Below are 24,535 nucleotides of genomic sequence, written 5' to 3' on the forward strand. Positions count from 1 at the left end.
TAAACGTCTTCGCAAAATGAGTTCATTGGTTACGACAGAATATTGCCATCAATCAAATACATATTAAGATTAACAACTGCTATAACATTTCCATATTAATTTTGGTCTCCGAGCCTTTTCCCAACTATGTTGGGGTCGGCTTCCAGTCTAACCGGATTCAGCTGAGTACCAGTGCTTTACAAGAAGCGACTGCCTATCTGACCTCCTCAACCCAGTTACCCGGGCAACCCAATACCCCTTGGTTAGACTGGTGTCAGACTAACTGGCTTCTGACTACCCGTCCATATTAATTTTGGTTATTGACGGAATTACTGACAACTGCATTCTGAGTTTCTTAGTTAATAATACATTGTGACTTTCTACCTTAGTGAACACAAGCCATTATCTACCAGTATGTACAAGTACCTTATCCTAGTGGTATTGTATTTCTTCCAATAACCCAATTCCTTCAGATATCAGGCCATAACCAGGCCAAAACCAGCACCATAGAGTTAATTTCACAAAATTATCGAGTAGCTCTAATTTACTATTGAATTTATTACTATTAGTAATAGACCCCGTACATAGCAGACTTAACTGTAGCCCGATGGTTGGTTGACAGATTATTTCCATGGTGAGCTGGGTACTCACTTAGCAGTGTAGCACGTAACTTATCGGTATCAAGTGAGTACGTAGGCACGAGCTCGCTGCGAGCCGCTCGCGCGTGGAGCGCTGTAAGCTCGCAGTGACCCGCCGAGTGGCGGTTTCACTGCGAACACAAAGGCGGCTCGCAGTGTGTTCGTGAGGACCGTGGACGAGCCGTACCCACTTGCAGGTTGTTACCGTATCTGATACGTTACGTGCTACACTTCTAAGTGAGCACCCAGCTGTGTATTTGGAAGATGAATCCAATCAAACTTCGGATTTCAATAACCGATCCATCTGCTGTTGTAGATTGGATTTGACTTTTTTGATACAAACCTTTTTAATCTACTACTACTGCTACTAGCCGGATACTTGATCATTGTAATGTGCGCACAACCATTCATCTTCATACTGATTTATGAGTTCGAACAAACTATCGGCCGACTAAAAGTTTGCTGTGTGTTTCAAGCTTACACTTGGTCGAATGCTGACCGTTATGGACGGTAGTTCATTGTCACAGTTTAGAACAATTATGTATGCTTGGGTGGTTCTTACATTGGATATTGAACTAGTGACTTATTTGTTTGTAGTAGCTCTTGTTATTGGTGTATTAGCTACTACAACTTATTTATGATTGTCAACATGATAAGTAAAAATATTATAAGATGTCAGTGTTTCAGGTTCTGTGTTATCGTCTCTTTGTAATTGAGGATGATTTTATTGAGTTTCTATATAAATTGGTTGTGATTTTATTCTGACGATATCAGACAATAGCGCTGTAGAAGTATGATGTTTATGTCCTGTTTAAGAATTCATTTATCATCATTAAAAATGCGTTGCACGATAAATAGGTCTTCTCACAAAGAGACGGTCGTTGATTTCTGAATTACCTTAAACCAAATTACCTTACCTTAAAACTAGTCTAAAACATTAACATTAGGACAATACTATTTCTAGACATTTCAGTTGTTTTCCAATAATTTACATACAATTAAATTATTTGCACCGAGGTAATCGCTGCGACCTTAGTCACGCTTTAGTATTGTCTATACACTTTGTTTATGGTCTAGAATGTTCCTTTCTCCATAGGTATTTGGTTTTGGAATAGACAAATAGTTTGGTACATTTTATTTCGAAACATGCCCCCGTACAAGGAAGCTAGGAACGAGTAATAGTCAAAGTAGAAACAATAGGTAGTGATGCATATTTGCTATAGTTCGGCCATTCAGAGAATGCGTTCCTGACACGTCGCGATTGAACTGACGACGTAACTACATTCATTGATTATTGATATAATAATGTTGTTTTAATGCTCCTCAATTGTTAAAACGGTAAACAACCAGCAAAAATATTTTTATCGTAACTGCAACGCCATTGCAAAGTTACGTCGTCAGTTCAATCGCGACGTGTCAGGAACGCATTCTCTGAATGGCCGAACTATAATTATTTTAACAATGAAAAGGCCTACTATAAGTTTTATTCCTGAATTTGAATCTGTTCAAGACCCTTCGGGGGATCTCTAACACCCAGTATACACTCCCATAAGAGACTCCTTTTAAGACGAAAATCATTTGTTTCTAGAACTTTCTCAAAACAAATGAGAACTATTTTAACGTCGCAAATGAAAGTCACGTGAATACCTAGCCAGTGGCGTGATAGTCAGGCTGAAATCCACGTGATATGTTTGAGGCTAATTTGATTAACTATGGACAATCCGACACGGTTGCCATTCATCAATGTTTGCTTGTTAACTAGGGGCTATGTTTCAGTGGCTTGTAGTTTCTGCATAGGAAACCCTATTGAACGTTAATTTGGATATTAGGACTTGTCCGAAAGGGGGGTATTTTGAACCCTGGTTATAATTTGCCTCAGTCAAATCGACAAAGTAGGACCGAGATGGCTATGTTTTGCATTGTCGCCACCAATGGGGGGCAGATTTACAAAACAACGAGATGTGCTTGTTAGTATAGAAACATAGAGGGTTAGTCAAAAGCATTTTCTTTTACAGTTGAATTTTTGCTAGCTTAACTGTAGCTGGTCTTTACCCTGGCTGTGAAGAGGTGGGTTTTTCGTGTGAGAACGTGACCATGATGATTATGTCACATACTGCTCACTGTTTCGTCAAGCACAGCGACTCGTCTGGCTTATTCTACTTGGGGTCGTTTCCAACTGTGGCTGGCTTATGTAGCAACCGACTTCGGGTGCCTACGACTTTTTCAAATCGCCACCAGATCGGGTACCATCGTGCACGTGACGCTTACGTCAGATATTCGCTTAGTGGCTGACTAAGGGCCTCCCTAGACGTCTATGCCCGTTTTCACCAACAATCTCTTAACGTTTTCCTAACTAAGTGTCATTTAGAATAAGGGCTCCCCCAATAATAAAGGTTATAAGGAACACTTAAAGTTTGGTGAAAACGAAATTCGTATTAAGTGTTCCCTAAATGCTCTTAGGGGATCCTTAAATTTAGGTATTTGTTGGTGAAAATGGGCACTAGCATTTAGCTGTTTGGCTGAGATCCTAACCATCTTCGGATGCTTCCAGCCTTCAGTTTCGGATGCCTTCGGCCTTTTTCGGGCACCATCGTGCCCGTGACGCTTACGTCAGCTATTCGCTTAGTGGCTGTAGATCCGCGCTATAAAGGTCGACGCGCAGTGGCCGCACGCACCGTTAGAGGCGAGTATTTAGGTCGGCGCACGCGCCCGCTACAGTATGCCACGCTGGCTGAGGGTTGCGGTATGAGAGGTAGCGGGTTTGAGCTGGTATTGAAGGAAAAAAAAAAAACTTTTGAATAATTTCACTGGATTATATAAAGTCCTTTAGTGGTTTAATTAGAGCCATGAATTCTACTATAAGTAATAATAGCCAGCCTCAAGAACAAGAAGTAATGCATTGTCAAAATACGCTGATTTTACGTGTTCAGGATTACAGAAAACATTCAGTTAGTTGTTTGAATCAATATCCACAACCAATTTCACTTTAATCTAAGTTTTTTAAACTTTCTCTAGTGGCCTGTGTAATTAATATTAATTAGTCAAAATTTTCCAATATTTTTGCACCCACTTTTGAAAACCCGAGTACTTTGCGACTATTAAAAAAAAAAAAACCGCTATAACCTTATGTCACGCACCACACTCGCAGAAACAGTAATCTAGGATGTTATGTGTTATGTACGTGACATGTCAGCGTTTGTGACGGAATGTTACCGATTTTACGACTTGCCCAGCCGTGGGGTATGCTGGGCAGCCAGTCAATGTACCTTGGCTGCTGACTCATTGAAGACGCCTGCAATTTTCTTAAAAAAAATCTGAAAGGAATTTTATGACCCACCCAGAAGGTGTCAAGGGTAATATTATAGGGTTCTTTTGTCAGTTACCTCTGTAACTGAGCCTTTTTATTTGTCAGTTAAGTACCTATAAGCTACAAATATTACCATCATCATGTCGCCGTAGGACATTCACTGCTGAATATAGGTCTCCCCAATAGATTTTCAAAAGGACCAGTTGGCAATGGTTTGCATCCACAGGCTACTTGGGACTTTGGTCAGTACAAAAACCTCTTAGTATCTAAAACAAACCAAAGGCTACTAGCCCACTGTAATGATAATTCTAACTACAGACGTAAAGAGTAACATTACAAGAGTATTAACATAAACAGCACTGGTGGCAAAAATAGTAGCAGAACCAATAACAGTTGCAATTTACATCTTTAAACAGGCCCCACTTAAACTATTACACGCATATCAAGTTTATCATGAACGTGGGTTCAAATCTCTCCCGCAAAGTTACTGTATTCGCACGGCTGGCTCATAAAATTCAATGTCAATTGTTTTAATTACTCCATTTAATTTCACGGCCACACATAAGCAGTTACATAAAGCATGTACTTCATTAGATAATGAGTAAACAAGTGGGTTATGACTAATTTAGCGGAACATAGCTGTTTTTATTAAAGCCAGTGACGGTGGGGGTCCCCTAACAACCTAGTTTGATATAGGTGGGGCGTTTGGCTGGGCTGTTTATAAGAAAGGTCTTTGCGTTATGTCTTATAATTATGTAGAATTATTTGAAGTTGGTATTTTTAATTGAAGGAAATAAAACGCAGGAGGCTTTGGTTATAATATTGAAGTAGCTTATAATAACCACGCGTGTATATATGTAAACGAAAACAAACATTTTAATGATACAATGTTTTAAGCTACTTCAATATAATAACATATTTTAACACTTACCGCTAAAATCTGGTTTCAAATCTCAATGAAGGGGCTGACACATCTGAAAAAGATACAAACAGACCATTAGAAACTCATAAAACAAATACAAACAAACACACATCAAAGGAAACAGATTAGATCATAGCTCTAGAAGCAGAAATTATAGTACAGCCATTGAAAATACAAATAGAGCAAGGCCGTTTGAGAAATGTTCGCGGAAATACGTTGTTAATCGAGGAACGTTTAATAAATACCTCTGGCTATGGGCAGTCACGATTTATGAATCCATAATCTACAGGCTTTATTGAAGAAAATCCAATTAGAAAGCTTAATCTTAAACTTCAGATGGTTAGGTTTAGGACAGTTTCTATTTAGGGTTAGATTTTATTTTATAATGAAGAAAGTAAAGAAAATTATGATTGATCATTAGGATAACGAGTATTGAGTATTATGGAGGAAATTACCTATTCCATAAAAACAGTAGCACTACAACAGAATGCAACAAGCACTAAGTCTTAACAATGTTGGTTTAGGGGCTTTTTACTGTATAGAAGATAACAAATTCACCATTCTAACTCATCCACACAAAAGCGCAGAGTCAGAGGTCAGTCACAAACTGTTCTTCTCGAAAAAACGTCAGGCCAATTACTTAACGATGAGACAAACAAAAATGCAAATTGACGAATAAACAAAAAGCCGGATTCCTCTATCCATGTCACTACCGTAGAAAATATAGCCAAGGGTCATGGCAAATATGAAAATAATGGGAAAATAATAGTAGCCACATAATTATACGGTAATTTCAGAAAACAGAAAGTTCAAGTTGAATTTAAAGATGTTGGTAAAGAATTTCAAACGATGGCTAAAGATGCAAGCAAAACATTGATTTACGATGATAGTGTAGAAAGTAAGAGTTGTGTTGTACCTTCTAATCAACTTCTCGAAGCTGGGTAATAATTACAAAAAGATCTAGCTGACAAGATACGAGTATGTCTAGCTTGAAAAGAATCATTAAATCCAAACATTAATCATAATAAAATTAAAGTTGTAAATGGACATGTTTATAGACACATAAAATTAACAAAAGCTAATAGAGAAGCAGACTCTCAACTAATCGAGTCAGACTGAATCGATAAGAATCATAAACAATACAATTTAGGAGACATAAAAACTGAGTTTAGTGATGATTTTAGCGTTGAAGAATTTCTGCCAATGCTTTGGTTATGACACAATAGAATCTAAACAATTGTGTAACAGGGGCGTTGCTCTAGTAATTGTCCTAATGTCATTTATGTTAGTTTACCAAAGCATCGTGCTCTTTCAATCATAATTAAAATCTGTCTCAATCGTGTCGTCATGTTAAACTGAGTTCTGCTGTCATCGTTATTGTTTGAATGCATGTTTATTTCAGAAGGCATATTATTGATAGTGACGGGTCTATCGGCTCCTTTGATACTTGTTATACGTTCAATTACTTCCGAAGACACTTCACCTTAATTTCTGTCATATACATACGTATTAGGAAGAGTATATTAATGCTTATGCATTTGTTTTTAAACTTCTGACGTCAGACTAAGTCAATGACTGATCTTCAAATAAAGACTTCTAAATAAGGAACTCTAGAAGTCATAACATAAGACTCCGACAAAACAATCTAATTTGCCAGCACTGTATTTAATTTTAATACTTTTACGACCATCTTTAATAATTCATTGCCATATTAAATGACTACCCGTTCTACTTTTTTTTTTTCTTGTCTTTTTTTTCCATTTTTTTTTTTCACACACGGTCGGCTAGCCCCATGGTAAGTTATTAATTAACTTGTGTTATGGGTGCTAACACAACTGATAAACTACATATAGCTACATATATACTTATTTATAAATACAAATTATAACACCCAGACCACGGCCAACAAGCATGCTCATCACACAAATGTCGACCGAACCGGGAATCGAACCCGGGACCTTAGGTTCGGCAGTCCGGCATGATGACCATTGCGCCGTCGAGGTCGTCTACTAAGTGATGACATTTATAGTTCGGCCATTCAGAGAATGCGTTCCTGACACGTCGCGATTGAACTGACGACGTAACTTTGCAATGGCGTTGCAGTTACGATAAAAATATTTTTGCTGGTTGTTTACCGTTTTAACAATTGAGGAGCATTAAAACAACATTATTATATCAATAATCAATGAATGTTATTACGTCGTCAGTTCAATCGCGACGTGTCAGGAACGCATTCTCTGAATGGCCGAACTATAATTTAGTGCCACAAAAAGCGAAACTGCTTGATGATATGTATTATGCAATTTGCTGAATTTAAACTAACTCTAATTGACTCATAGTTAAGAGCAATGATTGTCTTAATTGTTTTGGAACTTGTTTCATATCTAGAGGTAGATAGCAATATATTAACTGATGTTGCTATTTATAAATCTCTTTTTCATAATCGTACACTCTTGAAGTGGTCGTGGCTGATCTATGGTCTTCTAAGGCATTCTTGGAGAAATACTCTTCTGTTTCATTTCTAAAATGAAGTCAGCTTAAGGAGTTACCTCATTAAAATTCCTTCTTTTCATTTTCTATCTTTTATTATAAAGTAATGCTGATCAATCACTTCAGTGTCTGAAAGTCTATGTAATCTTTAAACACCAAATTATACCGCCCTTAAACTTAAAAACCTTAACAAACCAAGATCCGGGAGCCAACCTCCATACGACGCGACTATTAAACCAATTACGCGACAATTGCGACAAAAAGTGCGCCGGCGCACAATATGAGCCACGGGGCTGAAGGTGAGAGTGACGCGGTGATGGGTTCCCGGTAATGGCGTTAATGGTGTCCCCATGGGGTCAATGTGTGGACTGGAAATGTATGGTGTTGAGTATGTGTGTATGGTAAAGTTGTGTGTTTGTGTGTAGGTATGTTTGTTTATATACTAATTTATAAAACTGAAGAGATTGGTAGTTTGATTGAACTTGTTAATCTTGGTGAGTACTCGTTGTTTGTTTGAAAAAATATTTTAAATAACTAGCCTTATTTCAGTGGAGCGGGGAATTTTGTATTGAGTTCAAGATGATAATTCGAGCAACGCACCAATATGATGTGCCATACAATTCCACTTAATTCAATACGCTATTGCAACAGACCAACAAACTACCACAACACGAATATTTTCTAGTACTTTACCTAAAAAAATACAATACAATTCGATCATCCATTTAACAAGATCAATAAAAAATCTCAAGGAGGCGGAATATTGTTCGATATAACAATAAATATAAAAAGTAAAGTGTTTCTGCGCACGCGTCGCAGTGGGTCAAGCCGCGTGACGAATGTAGTGACACGAGCGGCCCACAGGCCCGGTTACCGAATTCTATGGGGTTTGGTCACGAAAACGGAGAGAAGCGAGTAAGACAAAATATTGACTAATATTTTCTTCTTAGCGTTTATCCCGTCTTGTGGCGGAGCCCGCTTTACGTATCTTCTGCTTCCACTTCGCTCTATTCAGGACATCTTCCTCTTCGAGTTTGCAGTGTCCAATATGTGACTAAATATTGTCAAACATGAATTGAAATAGGACCTTTTGTAATGTTCTTTCGCAAAACTGTGGTGTTTCGCAGCTGTGGTTCTTATGTGACCATAGAATTTTGACAAGCCCGTATTGTCAGACAACGAGTAGTGTGATAGTTTGATGTGTTTTCAAAAACATGTTATACTTATAATGCCACTATTTTTTTATCATTTCTCAAAATAAAAAGTCTTCTTGTAAGGTTTTTTTGCAATTTTCATTCCCTATTTTCACTTAGTACCCGCTTGACCATCAAACTTTGTACCACAACGCAGAAATCATTCAAATTCCATTAGACATAACTGCGTATGACTGATGCATAACAGTTATATATATTGCTGCCTTACGTCCGTCTGTCACGACAACAAAAACTGTACTATTAGATTGTAGTCTAACTGTTTTGTGATTGAGACTTGTAATAACAATGTTTGGACCATGTTTACTATGGTTTCCGACGAAGTAAAGTAAATTATTTAAAGTGTTTTTCTTGAATTTGGTTTTTTTCTTGAAATTCAAATTTTCATTTACATATGCATTCAGTGTTCATATGAGCTTGAGACCAAGGAATTTCAAAGGTCCCAAAGGTGTAGTTCAAAGATAGTGTCACATACATAGTAGGTATAGGTATCGGTATGTATGTCGTAGCCATATCGTAGATTTGCGCACTTCTTGAAAAGCTCGAGAATTTCATAAAATGGTCGCGTTTCATACCTGGATATAAAACCTAGAACTTTACACTTCTAAGCCATGGAAAGTTCTCAAATACCTTAAAAAATGAAACTGTTTTTCCTTCAGTAGCCTAGCTAGAGAACCCATAGCACCATAGTATCAATTTATATTTTGCTGACTATATATTGAAAGAGAAAGCCACATAAAGCAAAGATGGGTTTCCCACCCAGTCAAAGCTGTAGCAAATATAATTAATATGCGCCAGATATCTTTAGAAATGAATGCAATTGCAGGTTATCTTCCAGTTAATTGCAATATATGGCTTCGGAAGCCGTTTGGTGATAGCTTAGTTAACGTAGTTAGCTTATCATATGGTTATGAAAGATTACTGCCCCATAATCTAGTAAGGTGAATAAAACAAAACCAATCATACGTAAAAATAACTTATGGATACCAATCTTATGGTAGTAGTAGTTACTATTATATAATCTGTGGTAGTAGGAAGTAAAAGATAGTAAGCCTTACGAAGATTGTAAGACTTAATCTCAAAATATGGAGATTAAAACATTGAAATGCCTACTAAACAGAAGTTTTTAAAAAGTGGTATAATCTAACCTCTAAATCACGTCTCGGCTTCAATATACATCATGATCCCCCGACAGACAATGTTTTTTGGAGATATTACTTATTAAAACCAATAAGTTTAACCCATTTATTACGAAGATCCTTTGACCAGCAATCAAACAAGAAGAAAGTATCCTACCAAAACACTACAAAAACTAATCCTATACATCACACCACTTCACCTTATCAGAGCCAGTCACGATTCTTAATTAATAAGAGCACAGTTTTTTGCTTCTCGTGACATCAGCGCGTGACTCGTTAGTCTTTACCGACTGCGGAAAGTAAGGTAATGCGTTTGACATTTTCGTATCACGGATGATCACGAACTTTGATGGTTGTTGCTCAAGTTAAGTTTTCTTGTGGTGTTGAAGTTCCGTTTGAGATATGGGGCAAGATTTAAGTAAAAAAAGTGTTAATCCATTACTGCAGGAATATAAAATACATGTATATTGGTTTCATATTACTTAATTAAAAAAATATTCAAGAAGAAAAAACTGTCTGTACCAGGTACCTACCAAACTTTTTAACGACGTATGGAAAACTGACGACTTTTCTATTTTAGACGAATTTAGGCATACTTATAGCTAAAACTAACACAAAGACCGTGCAGCTCACTAATTTTGGCTAACACCATTAAAACCAGAGAAGCTCACAATAACACATCAAGAACCCAAAACATCACATAATTAAACACTCCTAATTCAAAAACAAAACGACATTCACAGTACAACATGCAAATCTGACAAACTCAATACCTGACCGTGGGAGGATCTATCCATCGACAGACTGCGAGATTAGAACTAACGTGTTAAATAATGTTAATCTGTGCTAACTGGGGCACGTGTAATCAGAGCGAGAATAATCGTGATATGTGTCACAGTTTCACTTCTCATGTGTAGACTTATGTGGGAAAGATTGAATAAATTACTAAATGACCAAGAAGGGACACTTACAGAAGGGTTGTTTGGTAAAGATATGCAACATTTTGCGGATGGATTTTGACAGTAGCCGCATACAAGTATCCATTATAAGCAAATCTACAGATGATGATTCAGATGGGTTATTGAAATCCATCCTCAGGTATTTCAATTTGGTCCATTGACCGAATTAGGATAAGCGACATCAGACAATGTGGATCGCCATCTTACCGCCAATCTTCATTTTGACGATTTTATTGTTTGATTGAAAGTTTCAGTAAGATAATTGTCAAAACATTATCTATTTAGCTATCGTAGGTCTCCTCACAGTGTCTCCTTTTCCCATGTCCGCAGGTAAGGCTTGGGATAGGTATGTAAACAGAAGTGTGTTCTGCTGGCTGCCCTCTGGTTCTAAAGCCATCCACCTTGTTTCAATAACTTACACTTCGCAAAAAGAATGTAGCAAGTACTACTAAAACGTACGTAATAAATCAGACTAACAGTAAACAACCCGAACTAAGATAACATTCAATCAGTAAGTTCACCTTAATTCCTCTGTCCTCTAACTAATATTCATGTCCGCTGACTAATATTAGCCGTCAGTTCGAAACTAATCCCATTCAGATAAGATCTAGACATATTGAGTCCAGTCTAGCCATAGATATTAATGGGAAACGAGTTCCAACTATAGGAAACTTTTATTGTATTTATTTTATGTTAATTTGTTGGATGTTTTTTGTTTAGTCTACCGAATTAGTAATTAATAATGCTCTGTTGAAGTTCTAACGGGGTATCGATTGTGTGAACGAATTTATTTACTTGTTACAGGATGTGACACCATTTATAAGTAGTGTGGTAACAAGACCAAAAATTATGTTTGATCAACCTCGGCTTGACTTCTTGCTAATTTAGTAGTTTTGTTAAGCTTTTTTATAGATTTAAAACGTGAACTGGACATTTTAAAGTTACAAAAATATCAATTTTCAATCGTCACTATTTCAGTATATATTTTCTGTATATTGTTAACCTGTTATCTGTATCTGTTACTAATAAATAAAATAAAATTCCTACATACATAGTAAAATTGCAAACAAAACAGCCTTTTCCATTCCATAACTTCTCATAATACTTCCAAATTATAGTCCAAAATCACTCACACAAAAATCAGTCATCATAATTGGTCCTTCAATCCTCAATCTCGCGACAGACATGTCCAAATGTTAGCAAACTTCTCAATAACCGCTGACAGCCAATATCAAACACACAGACACATTGACGGATTGGTATCCACATTATTAATGCATGAAGATCAACCAGTTTGCCACAGAGAAAGTTTAGACCTAATTAAAGTGACATTACGTACGAGAGATTAAGATCTGGAGAAATGTGTGCTAAGTTCGCGAGGTTTGTAATGTGATATGGAATTAATAGAATTAACAATGTGAGAAACGTTTAGTGATCCGGACTGGAGGACCAAAAAGTTTAATGTAAATGTGGCACACTTCATTGGATATTATGTGTTCGAATTTGGTCCTTGTCTTAGTCTTAAATAGGTATAAATACCCTTAATTCGTTACAGCCTTTTTTATCGTCCTACTGCTGGGCACAGGCCTCCTCTCACACGGGGAAGGATAGACCGTTAAGAGGACGAATTGGAATTTTTGGCGCCAAGGATCTCAATTTTTCTCAGTAAATACAAAACGGATCAAAATACAACTTGGTTACCTGAAAGTTCATGATATAAACCTTATTTTGTTAGACGTAGAACCATGATTAGGTAACTTTTATAACAGAGAAAAATATATCAAACATACCTCTTTTTAAAAAGAGATTCACATATTATGGGCAAACGGGACCGATTTAAGCCTCTTAACTTTTTTAAAATTGTAGAAGGATTTTTTATCAAATTATCATTTCTAAATAATAAAATTACAGAACCATTTTGTCGCTTACGACTTTTAGTTATAAGCTAGCGCGCGTATTGTTATCCTCGCCCCGCTCAGACGCTCCGACCCCTTTTGGCGCCTTAGATGCGCGTGCCGGTTATGGAATTATTGTTGACCAATTCGTCGCCTTAATCACCCTAAATTACATAATAATACACCCCAAATTCACGGACTAAAAATGGTTAAATAAAGAAAATTTTTCTTAGTAAAAAAAGTGTCTTGTATGTATTTTTATTCTACTTAAGTTATTTATGTATTTTCAATGTTAAGTTTAATTAAAGACCACAAACAATATTAATTAACCGATTCAACATTTCGCGACATTGAGATCAGAGTTCCACATGTCAACGACTTTCGACACAATCTGTTTACACTAATAAATTAACGATGTCACCTAAGACGAATTAAATTAAATTAGCTATAAATTTTGCTAACCCAATTGTTTTGACATGCTATTAAGACCGATATCGTTTGAAGATCTTATCGAGTCAAAACATCAGACCACTTTTGGACACCCCGGATCGTGAAGACAGATCATATTTCTTAAGGACAGATCGTCTAAAAATCTTGTGGTTAAATATCTTGTGATTGGCAATTAACATTGTCAATCAGGATAATTTTTTTGAGATGTTCTATTTTCTTCCAAATGTTTTTTTTTTTATATTTAGAACAGAATGGAGAAGAAGTGGTTAGAAGCAGCCCGATTTTTTTTTCAGGATCAGACCAATTGACGACATTGTCAATTTTAGTACCTTTACTAGAATTAAGAATATGATCAGTTTTTGCCATTAAATGTTATTTCGAGAAATGAGGACTGTTTGACGTGTTCACAATACAATTAATTTATTAATTAATGACACTAGGATGCGTGTTAATTATCGTGAATTCCATTCCAAATCTGTACCGTTAGGAGATCAATTTTTACGATCTTGTGTAGCAACTAGAAATTGGATACTTCACAGTGTCCTGTGGTGTTTAAATATGTCTCAATATGAATGTTGATATTTTGCATATTTTAGATTTTATTGCAATTTGTACGGATGACGCTAATTAGGTGTTGGTTAAATCAGTAGTTAAGTGTTAACGTTGAGGCAATAATGATTACGGTAAGGATAATCTTTCAATTAAAATTCTTAGGTATTACTTTAAGTACTTTATAGTTCGGCCATTCAGAGAATGCGTTCCTGACACGTCGCGATTGAACTGACGACGTAACTACATTCATTGATTATTGATATAATAATGTTGTTTTAATGCTCCTCAATTGTTAAAACGGTAAACAACCAGCAAAAATATTTTTATCGTAACTGCAACGCCATTGCAAAGTTACGTCGTCAGTTCAATCGCGACGTGTCAGGAACGCATTCTCTGAATGGCCGAACTATAGTAAATAGGTATCCCACCCAAAACAAAAATGTGAAAGGCTGCCAAGTTCGATAATATGGAAATCCTTCGCCTATAAAAGAAGTGAGATCTGAATAAGTACCAAGTTCCATACACATACCTCAGTTAAAAATAGTTACTTTTTAATGATGTTACTTGGCAAGTTTTCACACACCTTCTTATAAACCTACTAAACGCAATGAATCAAGTATTTAATTTTCTATTAAAACTTGCCAAGTAACATTATTAAAAAGTAACAATTTTTAACTGAGGTATGTGTATGGAACTTGGTACTTATTCAGATCTCACTTCTTTTATAGGCGAAGGATTTCCATATTATCGAACTTGGCAGCCTTTCACATTTTTGTTTTGGGTGGGATTTCATTTATTTTTGTAAGGTTGTTTATTTTATTTTTTTCTTATGATTAAGTTAGTTAAGGAAATGTCTCATTTATACTATCTTTCAGATTTTTGAATATGCACTATGCTTCGTACAAAGAAATGAACTAGATTAACTAAATGGACTAGATTTACCAACTAACTGACATGACATGTTATCATATATTATGTTCGTGGATCAAAGTTACACATTCGTTATTTTCGAAAGTGACTCACACTTGGCCGTTTTCAGATTTTTACTTTGACTAAATACAAACCTTTGTAACGAATTTCAGATCGGTACGACCATTCGAAGGTATATTATATAAATATAGATAAATTTAGTTCGTTTTAGTTCCTTAGGGGTATTTTACACTGGGTATTTTACACCTTCATTATTTTGAAACCGACTCACACTTGGCCATTTTCAGGTTTTTCCCTTTACCTTGACATAGAGACCTACCTCCATGCCAAATTTCAAGTCAATACGACCATTGGAAGTGGTCTAGGTTTTTGATGAGTGAGTCAGTGAATCAGTGAGTCAGTCAGTGAGTGTATAGTAAAAATAGCGATTTTCTGACGTCAATATCTCAAGACCTACAATAGGTATATTAATGAAATTTTGTATTTTAGATAAGTGAGGGGGTCTCAACAGATACTAGAAATTTGAAATGTGTAAATAAAATAGATTTTGAGTTATAGGGGGGTCGAATTTGGCCCGAAATGGTTCGTGTAATATAACCCACGGCCGGTGTGTCGCTTTTTTGCTCGAACTTGGCGGACACACTGCCGTGTGTCTAGATATGGATTTTATATTTAATTTGAATCTGTTTTACATCATCTGTGACGACCTCAATGGTGCAATGGTCACCACGCCGGACTGCTGAACCTGAGGTCCGGGGTTCGATTCCCGGCTTGGTCAACATTTGTGTGATGAGCATGCTTGTTAGCCGTGGTCTGGGTGTTACAATATGTATTTATAAATATGTATATATGTAGCTATATGTAGTTTATCAGTTGAGTTAGCACCCATAACACAAGTTAATTAATAACTTACCATGGGGCTAACCGACCGTGTGTGAAAAAGGTATCCCGACATTATTATTATCTGCCTAGCCTTCTCCCAGCTAGATTCGCGTCCAGTCGTAGCTTCCAGTCTAACCAGATGCAACTGAACACCAGTATCCATCATTTACTATGCAAATCATACTTATTGGTCCTTTGAATCGCTTACTCATTCTACATAGCAAGGTCGCTGCAACAATCCGCACTAATTCTTTATGACTTAATCCATCCAATATGTACTCCATTTATAATTAGTTTTACAAACTAGAACCTGAATGTGACTCGGTCAGAGCCTGTCCCTTTGTGTCCTCCATTGATAACCATCTCAATGTGCTGGACGGAGCGTGACGGACGGCCGCCATTTTGAATTCGTTTGTTAGCAACTGTCAAATCACGCCCATGCATGGGTTATTTTTAATGCTGCGTGGGCAATGAATAATAAAATGCCATATTAAGTTCGTGAATTATGGCTGGGGTATTAATTAAGCGAAGATTTTTATGTTTTGGGTATTTCTTTCCATAAAATGTTCGGAATGTGATCGAACCTATAGAGTCTTTTTTCTCCTCCGTGGTAAATATATGAATTCGAAATTCAAACTAAAAGAAACATTCGTATATAAAAAAAAACCTTGACTAGCTCTAGCTTTAAAGGAAAAAACTTGTCAATGAAAATTATTTCTCCGCAAAAACTTCCGATAAATTCCTTCAGCTTCCCATTCCGGAGAAACAAAAATAAAAACATGTTAACATGTCAATGTCCCGCATTAACGTCGCATGCGCATGCCAAAACAGCGGCCTTGAGTCGGCATTGAACCTGATTACCTGCTCACACATTTTATACTGAGTCTTAGTAGCTTCGCTTGTAATGGACGGATCTTTGGTCGAGTAAAACAATGTTCAGAATGGTGATTGTATTGGTAATAAATTTTGTATCAATTACTTGGTTGTTAATGAAGATTACTGGTTCAATTTATGTGTTTACTTTCGGTAGATGGATTCATGTTTTCTTAATTGAAAACAGTGTCATGTTTAATTTTATACTGTAGGTGTACAAAGACCAAATTTAAAATTGGTCCTTGTATCCGCAAAGCCAGTTCCATGCTAAGGATTTTCTAGTACATTTTATACTATCCAGTTTCTCAAAAACAAGTTTTATTTCAATGAAAAGCCACACATTACCTACAATCCAGACATTGCTTGAGTATGGAGTGGAATTGTGTAAACGTATCGAATTGTAAGCCGGTATTACTGGTCATAGTATGTTCAGTACGGTTAACTCGACTTAACTGGACTATTTAGTTCTTTGAAAAACTTGTGTAACTGTGAGTTTGTTGCAACTTAGCGACATAGTGTCTAGTTATACGTAGAAGGGGTTAGAAACTTGCCGATGATTCTTTACTTTAAGATATTTAAAAGGATACTTTCTTAAGTTGTAAAAATGCATAAATAAGCTTTATCGTTAATTATTGCTATAATGGATATTTTACAACTTTCTATACATTAAAAAACTTTTTTCCCCATTCCCATATCTCTACGGAAACATATATGATAATTTACGTGTCATAAAATTTGTTGATATCTTTATAGCTTCCTGTGTGCAATTCTTAATGTCCTATGTTAATTTTTAAGACATAATTAATTGCAAAAACTAGTTGCAAACATGCATTTATTTCCATACATGCTTCATGATATAAAAGGTTGAATTATGTATGTAATTTGTTAAACTTTCTATACCATTTCCATTGGGAACCCTACTTACCTATTCAATCAATTCAAATGTTCTCAATTCTTAAAGGCAGCGGACCCTACAAAAGTATTGCAAAAAAAACTGGTCCGGAAAAACATTTAAGAGATTAACAGGTCATCGTACCTATTGACCGGCGATTCGGTTACAATTGACATGTCGTGCCCAATCGGCAATGCCCATTGTTTGCAACTGTGCCGGACACTTACGAAACCATTTAATTCAATAAAGGAATTCGTTCAGCTGCAAAATGAGGTGTAATGTGCTGTGGAAATATTAATGTCACTTCTAAGAATGAAGCTTCGTGGCTTACGTAATCTTTTTGGCTCAAACACCTATTAGCATTTACCTCAAAGGGTCGACTATACGCAGGAATGCGTCGCCTTGTTTGCGTATTTAAATTGTGGTCCTTTTGTACTTTGCACGAATTTGTGTAAAAGGACCACGTACGTGCGAGTATGGCGTCAGAATTGCTATTGAGTCATCTGGATAGTCTCCAGTTGAGTCACAATTTCCCATATGCATTCCAATCCTATGGTGAAAATCTAGGTGTGTTAAGTGTCCGCGATATACATCAGAGTGACATAATAATCCTGTCACATGCTCTTTTCGCCGAAGACATGGCTCCTTTCCATAAACACTTAACGCAAAGCCTTGAGGTGACAGCAATCTCTTACAAACGACCTTAGAGTATTCTTGCAATAGGACTTCAGGGAACTATTCGCATATTTCAACCAATTGGCATTCAATAGGTATCTCTGTGAATCAGCGTCCCACAAATACCGAAAACAGTTCGAACACTATCTCCCAACCATTGCGCCATTTCTTCGCAAGCTTAGAAACATCTTGCTGAAAACCCGGCATTGGAACATTCCAGGGCATTCGAATTCTCAGTACATTGAAGGAATTAACGCAGTTAGTTGGAGGTACATTGTGGAACGGGTTTTATTTGAAAATCTGCCAATAGCCGTGCGTGCGACCGAAAAACGACAGTTGAAGGTTGTGGGAACTATTAAGTAATCGTTCGATATATTTTGTGTGAAAACACCGTTTTTAACAGACGACCTTGCTCGGGTTTTGCAACACATTCGCCAGATTGATGAATGAAAGCGTTTACGTGTGTTCCAAATAAAACGTGTGACTTCATCGAGGTTTTTTTGTTAAATGTATTTATTGGCAAATGTAAGATTGCGTGGGATTATTTGCATCTTTATGTTTTCTTTTATCTATATTTGTGAAAAAACTGTGTTTTTTGTTACGAGATGTGCCAAAATAAATGATGAATAAAAGATGAACTCAGCCTTTTAAAATATCTTTCTAATCCATTGCCAATTAAGGTAATGTTGTGTTTCATATCCTTAGAAGAGGCGTGTGACAATTGTTCGTAAGTTCAGTAGAAGTAATGAAGGGTCATGAATAGAATAAAATTAAAAAGTAAATAAAGTGTTAATAATCATTGCAGTAATGGAGTGGCATAAAACCCAGCGAATGCATGTCACTGAACAACTATCGCAGACTAAAGGAATGAATATGAATGTACTCCCTTTAGAAAACGTACATGCGAAGACAGATTATAAACGCAAAGATAATGTCTCCAGCATAATTAATCTTACGAAAACTTTCACTTCTTATTTACAAAAACCCCTTCATACATATCTGAAAGATTATATCAAAGCAATCGAAACTCAATTAAACGAAACAAAAACAGGTGTTACAAATACGCTAGAAAATGGTGAAAGAGAAATAAAATTCACGTCTAAATATAAAGTCAATGAAGTATTCAATGCTAATGTTACACTAATATAAGCAGCACATGTACGCTTGAGTAGACTAATTAACGACGACGATGTAGGAAAATATACCACAACATAAATTAACGCTATCGAATGTAAAACAGCGGCAGTAGATAATAAAAATGATCATCTACATACTTGATCTGTATCAGATTACTGTGCAAAGGAGCTAAGTGAAAACAATATGGCTTCTGAATAATAAACTTAGATTTGACGAATAAAACTTTACGATACAGCAGTTGAACTACTGAGATCAAGCGATAACCGAAGATATAAAATATCAGATGGGGTTACTCGTCTCATAAGACTAGATGCAACTACCTTGCATAATGCAAACAATCCTTAGAAGAGTTTTAGCTCCTTATCCAGAAATAACATAAAAAAAACGGTTACATACAAGCGATAAAGGTCCAACGTGATAAAAATAAAGATTAAAATGTTGGAATTTAATTTTGTAATATGTAGTTTCACAAGTAGGACAACACAGCCTTGCTATTATCTAGACAAGTGGATCCGTCCGGTTGTTCATTCTAAAGGGATGTACTTGTACATACTTTGAATATAATAAGGAACCTGCACCTGGCTTTTATGTTGAAATACTTTTCAATATCGATGTCTTGTTCAATAAAAATCTAAGTAGGTAGTAAATGAGTGCTATTCTCTACATGCCATCGTTGAGATATTAAAAATATGAGTGGAAATTATTCATTTCAAGAGATAATACTTGGGATTCCAAACCCAACTACTGTACTAAAAATATCAGCTAAACAGAATGGAACCTTACAGAAAACTATTATAGAAGCAGGATATGTAAGAAAATTGCATATGCGACAACTACAACTAAAAGTAGAAGACAATAGCGAACAGTCAAATAGAAAATTAAGTGTTAAACCTAACCAATTGAATTCCCATGTCCCACGCTGACAGGCGACCATTTCGCAAGATCGCAACACAAAATAAAACCCACAGACAGGCCGTTCAATATTCATAACGTCATCTGTGGCAAACACAAAAGGTATATAATAAGACGCATTCAGCACCACATTACCGATGCAGCACGCAGATCCATCATTATGCATTCCTCACGTTGCATGCTTTGAAAATGTCCTTGCGTACACAAACTTAAAATTACCGTAACGAAGGACCTACGTCAGAGAGCATAAGGACCAATTTAGAGATGCATTTGGTCCTTCTAAGTTTGCGGAATCTTTCTCGACTCTCATGGTTCTGCATGACAAGGTGAAAATAATAACGGGGTAATTTTATCACAGAATGTTTAGCACTTGTATTCATATACATAGTTGACAATTCTGAGTGATTTAACACTGATTGTCGTTGGTAAATGTTCTGGAAAGTCTAAGCTTTCTTGTCTTGATTGTGAGGCCGTTAGGACTGGGTTGAATGTTTTGATCCGCAAGATAATATAATAGACGCAAATGTGAGCTGTGATTTATCGCTCGACTTTGTCACGGAGAAAAGTAACTTCTAGTGACCTCTTGTTGGGTAGTGTAAAAGGTACGCTTGCACATCCAGTCTTACCTTCATATCACCATTCAAGTCTCATGACTTGATATTGTAAACATTTACCCTCACAATTAGGCCTGTCTGTCGTGCTATTTTCGCCGTCAAAAGTACTTGTAATAACCATCATCCGAGTGACAAACCCGTCTGTCTGCTCCACAATTGTCACTTTAATGCAAAAACCAGACACCTATCCTTTCCGGAAGGGTGCCTCGGACGCTGGTTTCAGAGTAATATCAACCTTGACTGCTAACAATACAGTTCAAAATTCATTGGCTTGATTCATCAGCTGAGTTCCATGTAAAGTGAGTCGTATTGCTGTACAGAAAGGGTTGAAAATTGAACGTGTTATCTCAATGAGAGGTGATACGTGCCTAACAGCTGTTTTGTGTGACTAGGCCCTTTGTTTTACAATTTTTCGTCGACGCCAAGGACGGACAAAGGACCTTTTGTGGGCTTTGTGAACAATGAGATGAGTTGGAGTACTCTAAACAAGGGAAAAAAACAATTGCGGTGTTAGTTTCTGTGTAATGATAATGGGGGTGAAGGTGTAAAGATGTCTGCGATAGGGTTGAGATAAGAGAGTATTCTGGGTTCAAATATGCCTAGAGATGGATTCTTGGAAAGTCTGGTGATGCACAGATTACAACTAATGAGGATAGTATATGTACCATTTAAACGAGATGAATATGACGGTAGTGAATTGAATTATGATCGATAGATTACTTCGGAATATAAAGCAGATGCTGCTTTCACGCATACACAAATAAATGAAACACGACATTCTTACGCAAGTTAACATGCAACAAGTTATCAGGGGGTTAATCTCGTATCGTTAATGTGAGAACTCTTAGACAATACGAGTAAAATCAGGAAGGCACGGCTCATCGGTCTAATGACCAGCGTTTTTACTTAACCAGCTTAAGAAGACCCCTGGCACCTCACAATATACCCCTTAGAGAAGTCCTGATGTTCAATCAAAGGGGGAAGGAGAAGGTCTAGAAGTTCTGGTCATGGATACCACGCGAGTCGACCATTTCTCGTGCGTGATTACTTTTTAACCTGTGGGAACACTATAAATAGGATATGGTGTAATTTGTAATGGAAAATATTTGTTTGTTTCCATGGTTTTATCGAGGTGAGATGATTGCAATTAAATTTCTTAGAAAGCTGGCTCCGAGACTCTTGGATAGACTGCATCAATCATTATATAGTGCTATATCTGGTAGATACTTAGTGAATAATATACATTCCTATGTGTTAGAAGGACCAAATCAATGGTTACAATAAGTGTCCACTTTTTACATAAATACGGAATTGGAATTTTACAATAAAAGCTCATAAAAAATATTTACTGTTACCGATAAAATGTTGAATGCCTGTCAATAAATGAAATAACTGCCATTGTAGTAAATAATTGAAGGTATTGATATCAAGAATTAATTCAAATTCAATGAAATTCCTTTCTGCTTACGACCTTACACTTTACTTTTAAAAAGGTTTTTCTGCATCTATAATTGAATTTTGATAAAAACTTGTTGATGAACCATTAAAAAGGGAAATATGAAAATATTTAGAACATAGAAAGTAAGAGTGTCAAATATCTATTTACACTTTCTAATGGAACAAAAAAAACCTAAATCAATTGAAACTCGACTATGTATTACGCTTACCTACAATATTTTGAAGTATTATCACCGGAAAACAAACCTTCAACATTTTCGTTAGCTACAGGATGAATCTGGCCCTTTTCAGAAGGACCATTTTGTCATTCAGGTCTTTTGAATATTACATCAATGATTTAAGCACCATGCCCACAATTTGCTTTAATTTTTAGGTTCTACGGTTCACACACGTCACGTAGGTACTTATACCAAAATAATATCAAGACAAATGTTCACACACCAAGCAATTGCTTCAAGCTATCAAATAACACATTAAGGCAATTACAAATAATTGCTCACATTACTATTGTGGTACGGGGCGCGACAGGTTGGATAACTTAGCGATGACGCAACCAACTTACCTAATAACTTAAATATACTTAGGACTAGTTCCACTGGCTCAGATCTAGGCGTTAAGTTAACTCCTAAAGTAATGTTACACGCCTGATAAAATCTTTATGGCAATTTATTGAGGTGTCAATTTTGCAGTGAAGATTGTGTCTGCGACTTTAATAGCGAGAATAAGATAATTAGTTTGTTGGTATAGGGTATGTTTATGAGAGTAATTATTGCCTTTGTGATAAGAAAAAGATGGATAAATATGTATAAAGTAAGTTCTCACAATAGGTTACCTTACGACCTTAAAGGAATACTCAACCAATTCAATATCCCTCATAGCATCGAAAAACAAACAGTAAAGTTCTTTACAACGCCATCTATCGATCAAACACCAAAACTATCTACAACCTATCTATCACCACCAATCTCAAAAACACCTGAACCTAATGATCTTGAACTTCCAACAGAATTAAATTAAACGATAATCCGCTATGACGAAAATAAACCGGAACCTTTGAATTGAAACAAGTTTAATAATCATGTATTCATAGCTTTACACTTGAGGTAGCAAGGCGGCCTTGTGGTCTGGTCACCTCTCACTCCAATACCATTTAAATGGGTATGGTATGTGATAAATACTTCAGACTGTTAATATAAATGTAGGTACTCGTGAAATTGCAGGTCTAAATGTTACTTGAGTACCCTCGGACAACGCCCTACAAATTATAGTGAGGAACTCTTAATGTAAGCTGTAATTATGCTTATCGAGTTATTTAAGTGTTGATATTTTCCATTTGCTTGAAGAATCTCAAAATGGCAATTAGAAGAATTTTGGGGAACATCTTCAATCTTTTATTTTACCCAGTCCTTCTCTATAGTTTATTCGTCTATCCCAAAATTTGCCACGCCTGTGAAACCTACAGCACCACAAGATTACTTGGTTATTATGGCACAAACAAATAAATATTTCACAGTCTACCTATTCACAAATAAGGGCCTACTAAACATGGCACAGTAGGGAGTGTCTGATACCACAGTTATAATTATCGAAGGTTGATCTGGAGACATATATACGAGCACCATTACTTCGCAAATGACAGGGCTACATATGCACTTTCTACGCCCAAAGATACCTAATACCTAGTATCTAGGAGAAAGCCTGGCTGCTTATTAGAACACAATGTGACATACGCAAACCAGTATTTAGTTCACAGCAGCTTTTTAGATAGTTGATATACTTGCATCAGATGATTAAGCTAAAAGTTTCTTAATGCCACAACATATTTTAAGTATCCACGCTTCAAAAAACACTTCTCTCAATATTCGCTATAAAGTAATCAGAGTTTCGCATCGACCAAAATGAGGTTGCACAGTACACCATTCCTTGATTGAAGCCATCAAAACATTATACAGCAATTTATTGGTCTTAGTACCTCAAAAACGGTATCACTTGAAAACGGTTCTCATTATTGCAATGCGGTTGTCGTTTACAAGTGTAATACTCGTAACAACTGATTGCAGGCATAAAATTATATCTGCATGTACTACATTAACATTCTAGTTCAGCACTGATTGGGGTATGAAGGATATTTGTTTACGATCCACAATCTTTGATGAACCAATTCGAAAGGTCTCAAGAACATAATCATCATAAATATTTGAAAGGTGAATAAATAAAGGTACCTCTACGTATCTATGGACCAAGTCTTGAATTTGATTGAATGTTCTATGTATGACAATGTTACGATGGAACAAAGAAACGTGAACAGATTGTGTGAAGGACGATATGGCTGTAATGTCAGTTAGGAAGGTATGAAAGAAGACTCGCTGTGAAGAACAAATAATACAACTAGGAAAAATGATAATAAATGATGTAACAGAAGCCTCAAATACAGCCTAAGAACAATGAGTTCTATTAAATCAACTTTACAAAAGACAAGAAGAAGACACCTCGTAATCAACCATTTTAAAACTCAACACCGAAAATAAAAAGGCCGTCACACGATCCAAAGTAAACACAAACTATAAACTAACTAACTAACTATTAACTATAAATAATAAAATCTAAACTTGCACGCAGG

The 24,535-nt window shown here is 36.2% G+C and overlaps 1 protein-coding gene across 1 annotated transcript in view; it reads right to left on the minus strand.

Moving 5' to 3' along the window:
• The window catches only part of LOC124640938 (LIM domain only protein 7), a 193,060-nt gene that overhangs the window by 157,631 nt on the left and 10,894 nt on the right, over positions 1–24,535 (minus strand). Inside the window, exon 2 of the mRNA XM_047178902.1 lies at positions 4,856–4,898. The gene's annotated coding sequence lies outside the window, so the exon portion shown is untranslated. The remainder of the gene's footprint in view (positions 1–4,855; positions 4,899–24,535) is intronic.

Source organism: Helicoverpa zea, chromosome 21 (assembly GCF_022581195.2).
Source record: "Helicoverpa zea isolate HzStark_Cry1AcR chromosome 21, ilHelZeax1.1, whole genome shotgun sequence".
Classification (NCBI taxonomy): Eukaryota; Metazoa; Arthropoda; class Insecta; order Lepidoptera; family Noctuidae; genus Helicoverpa; species Helicoverpa zea.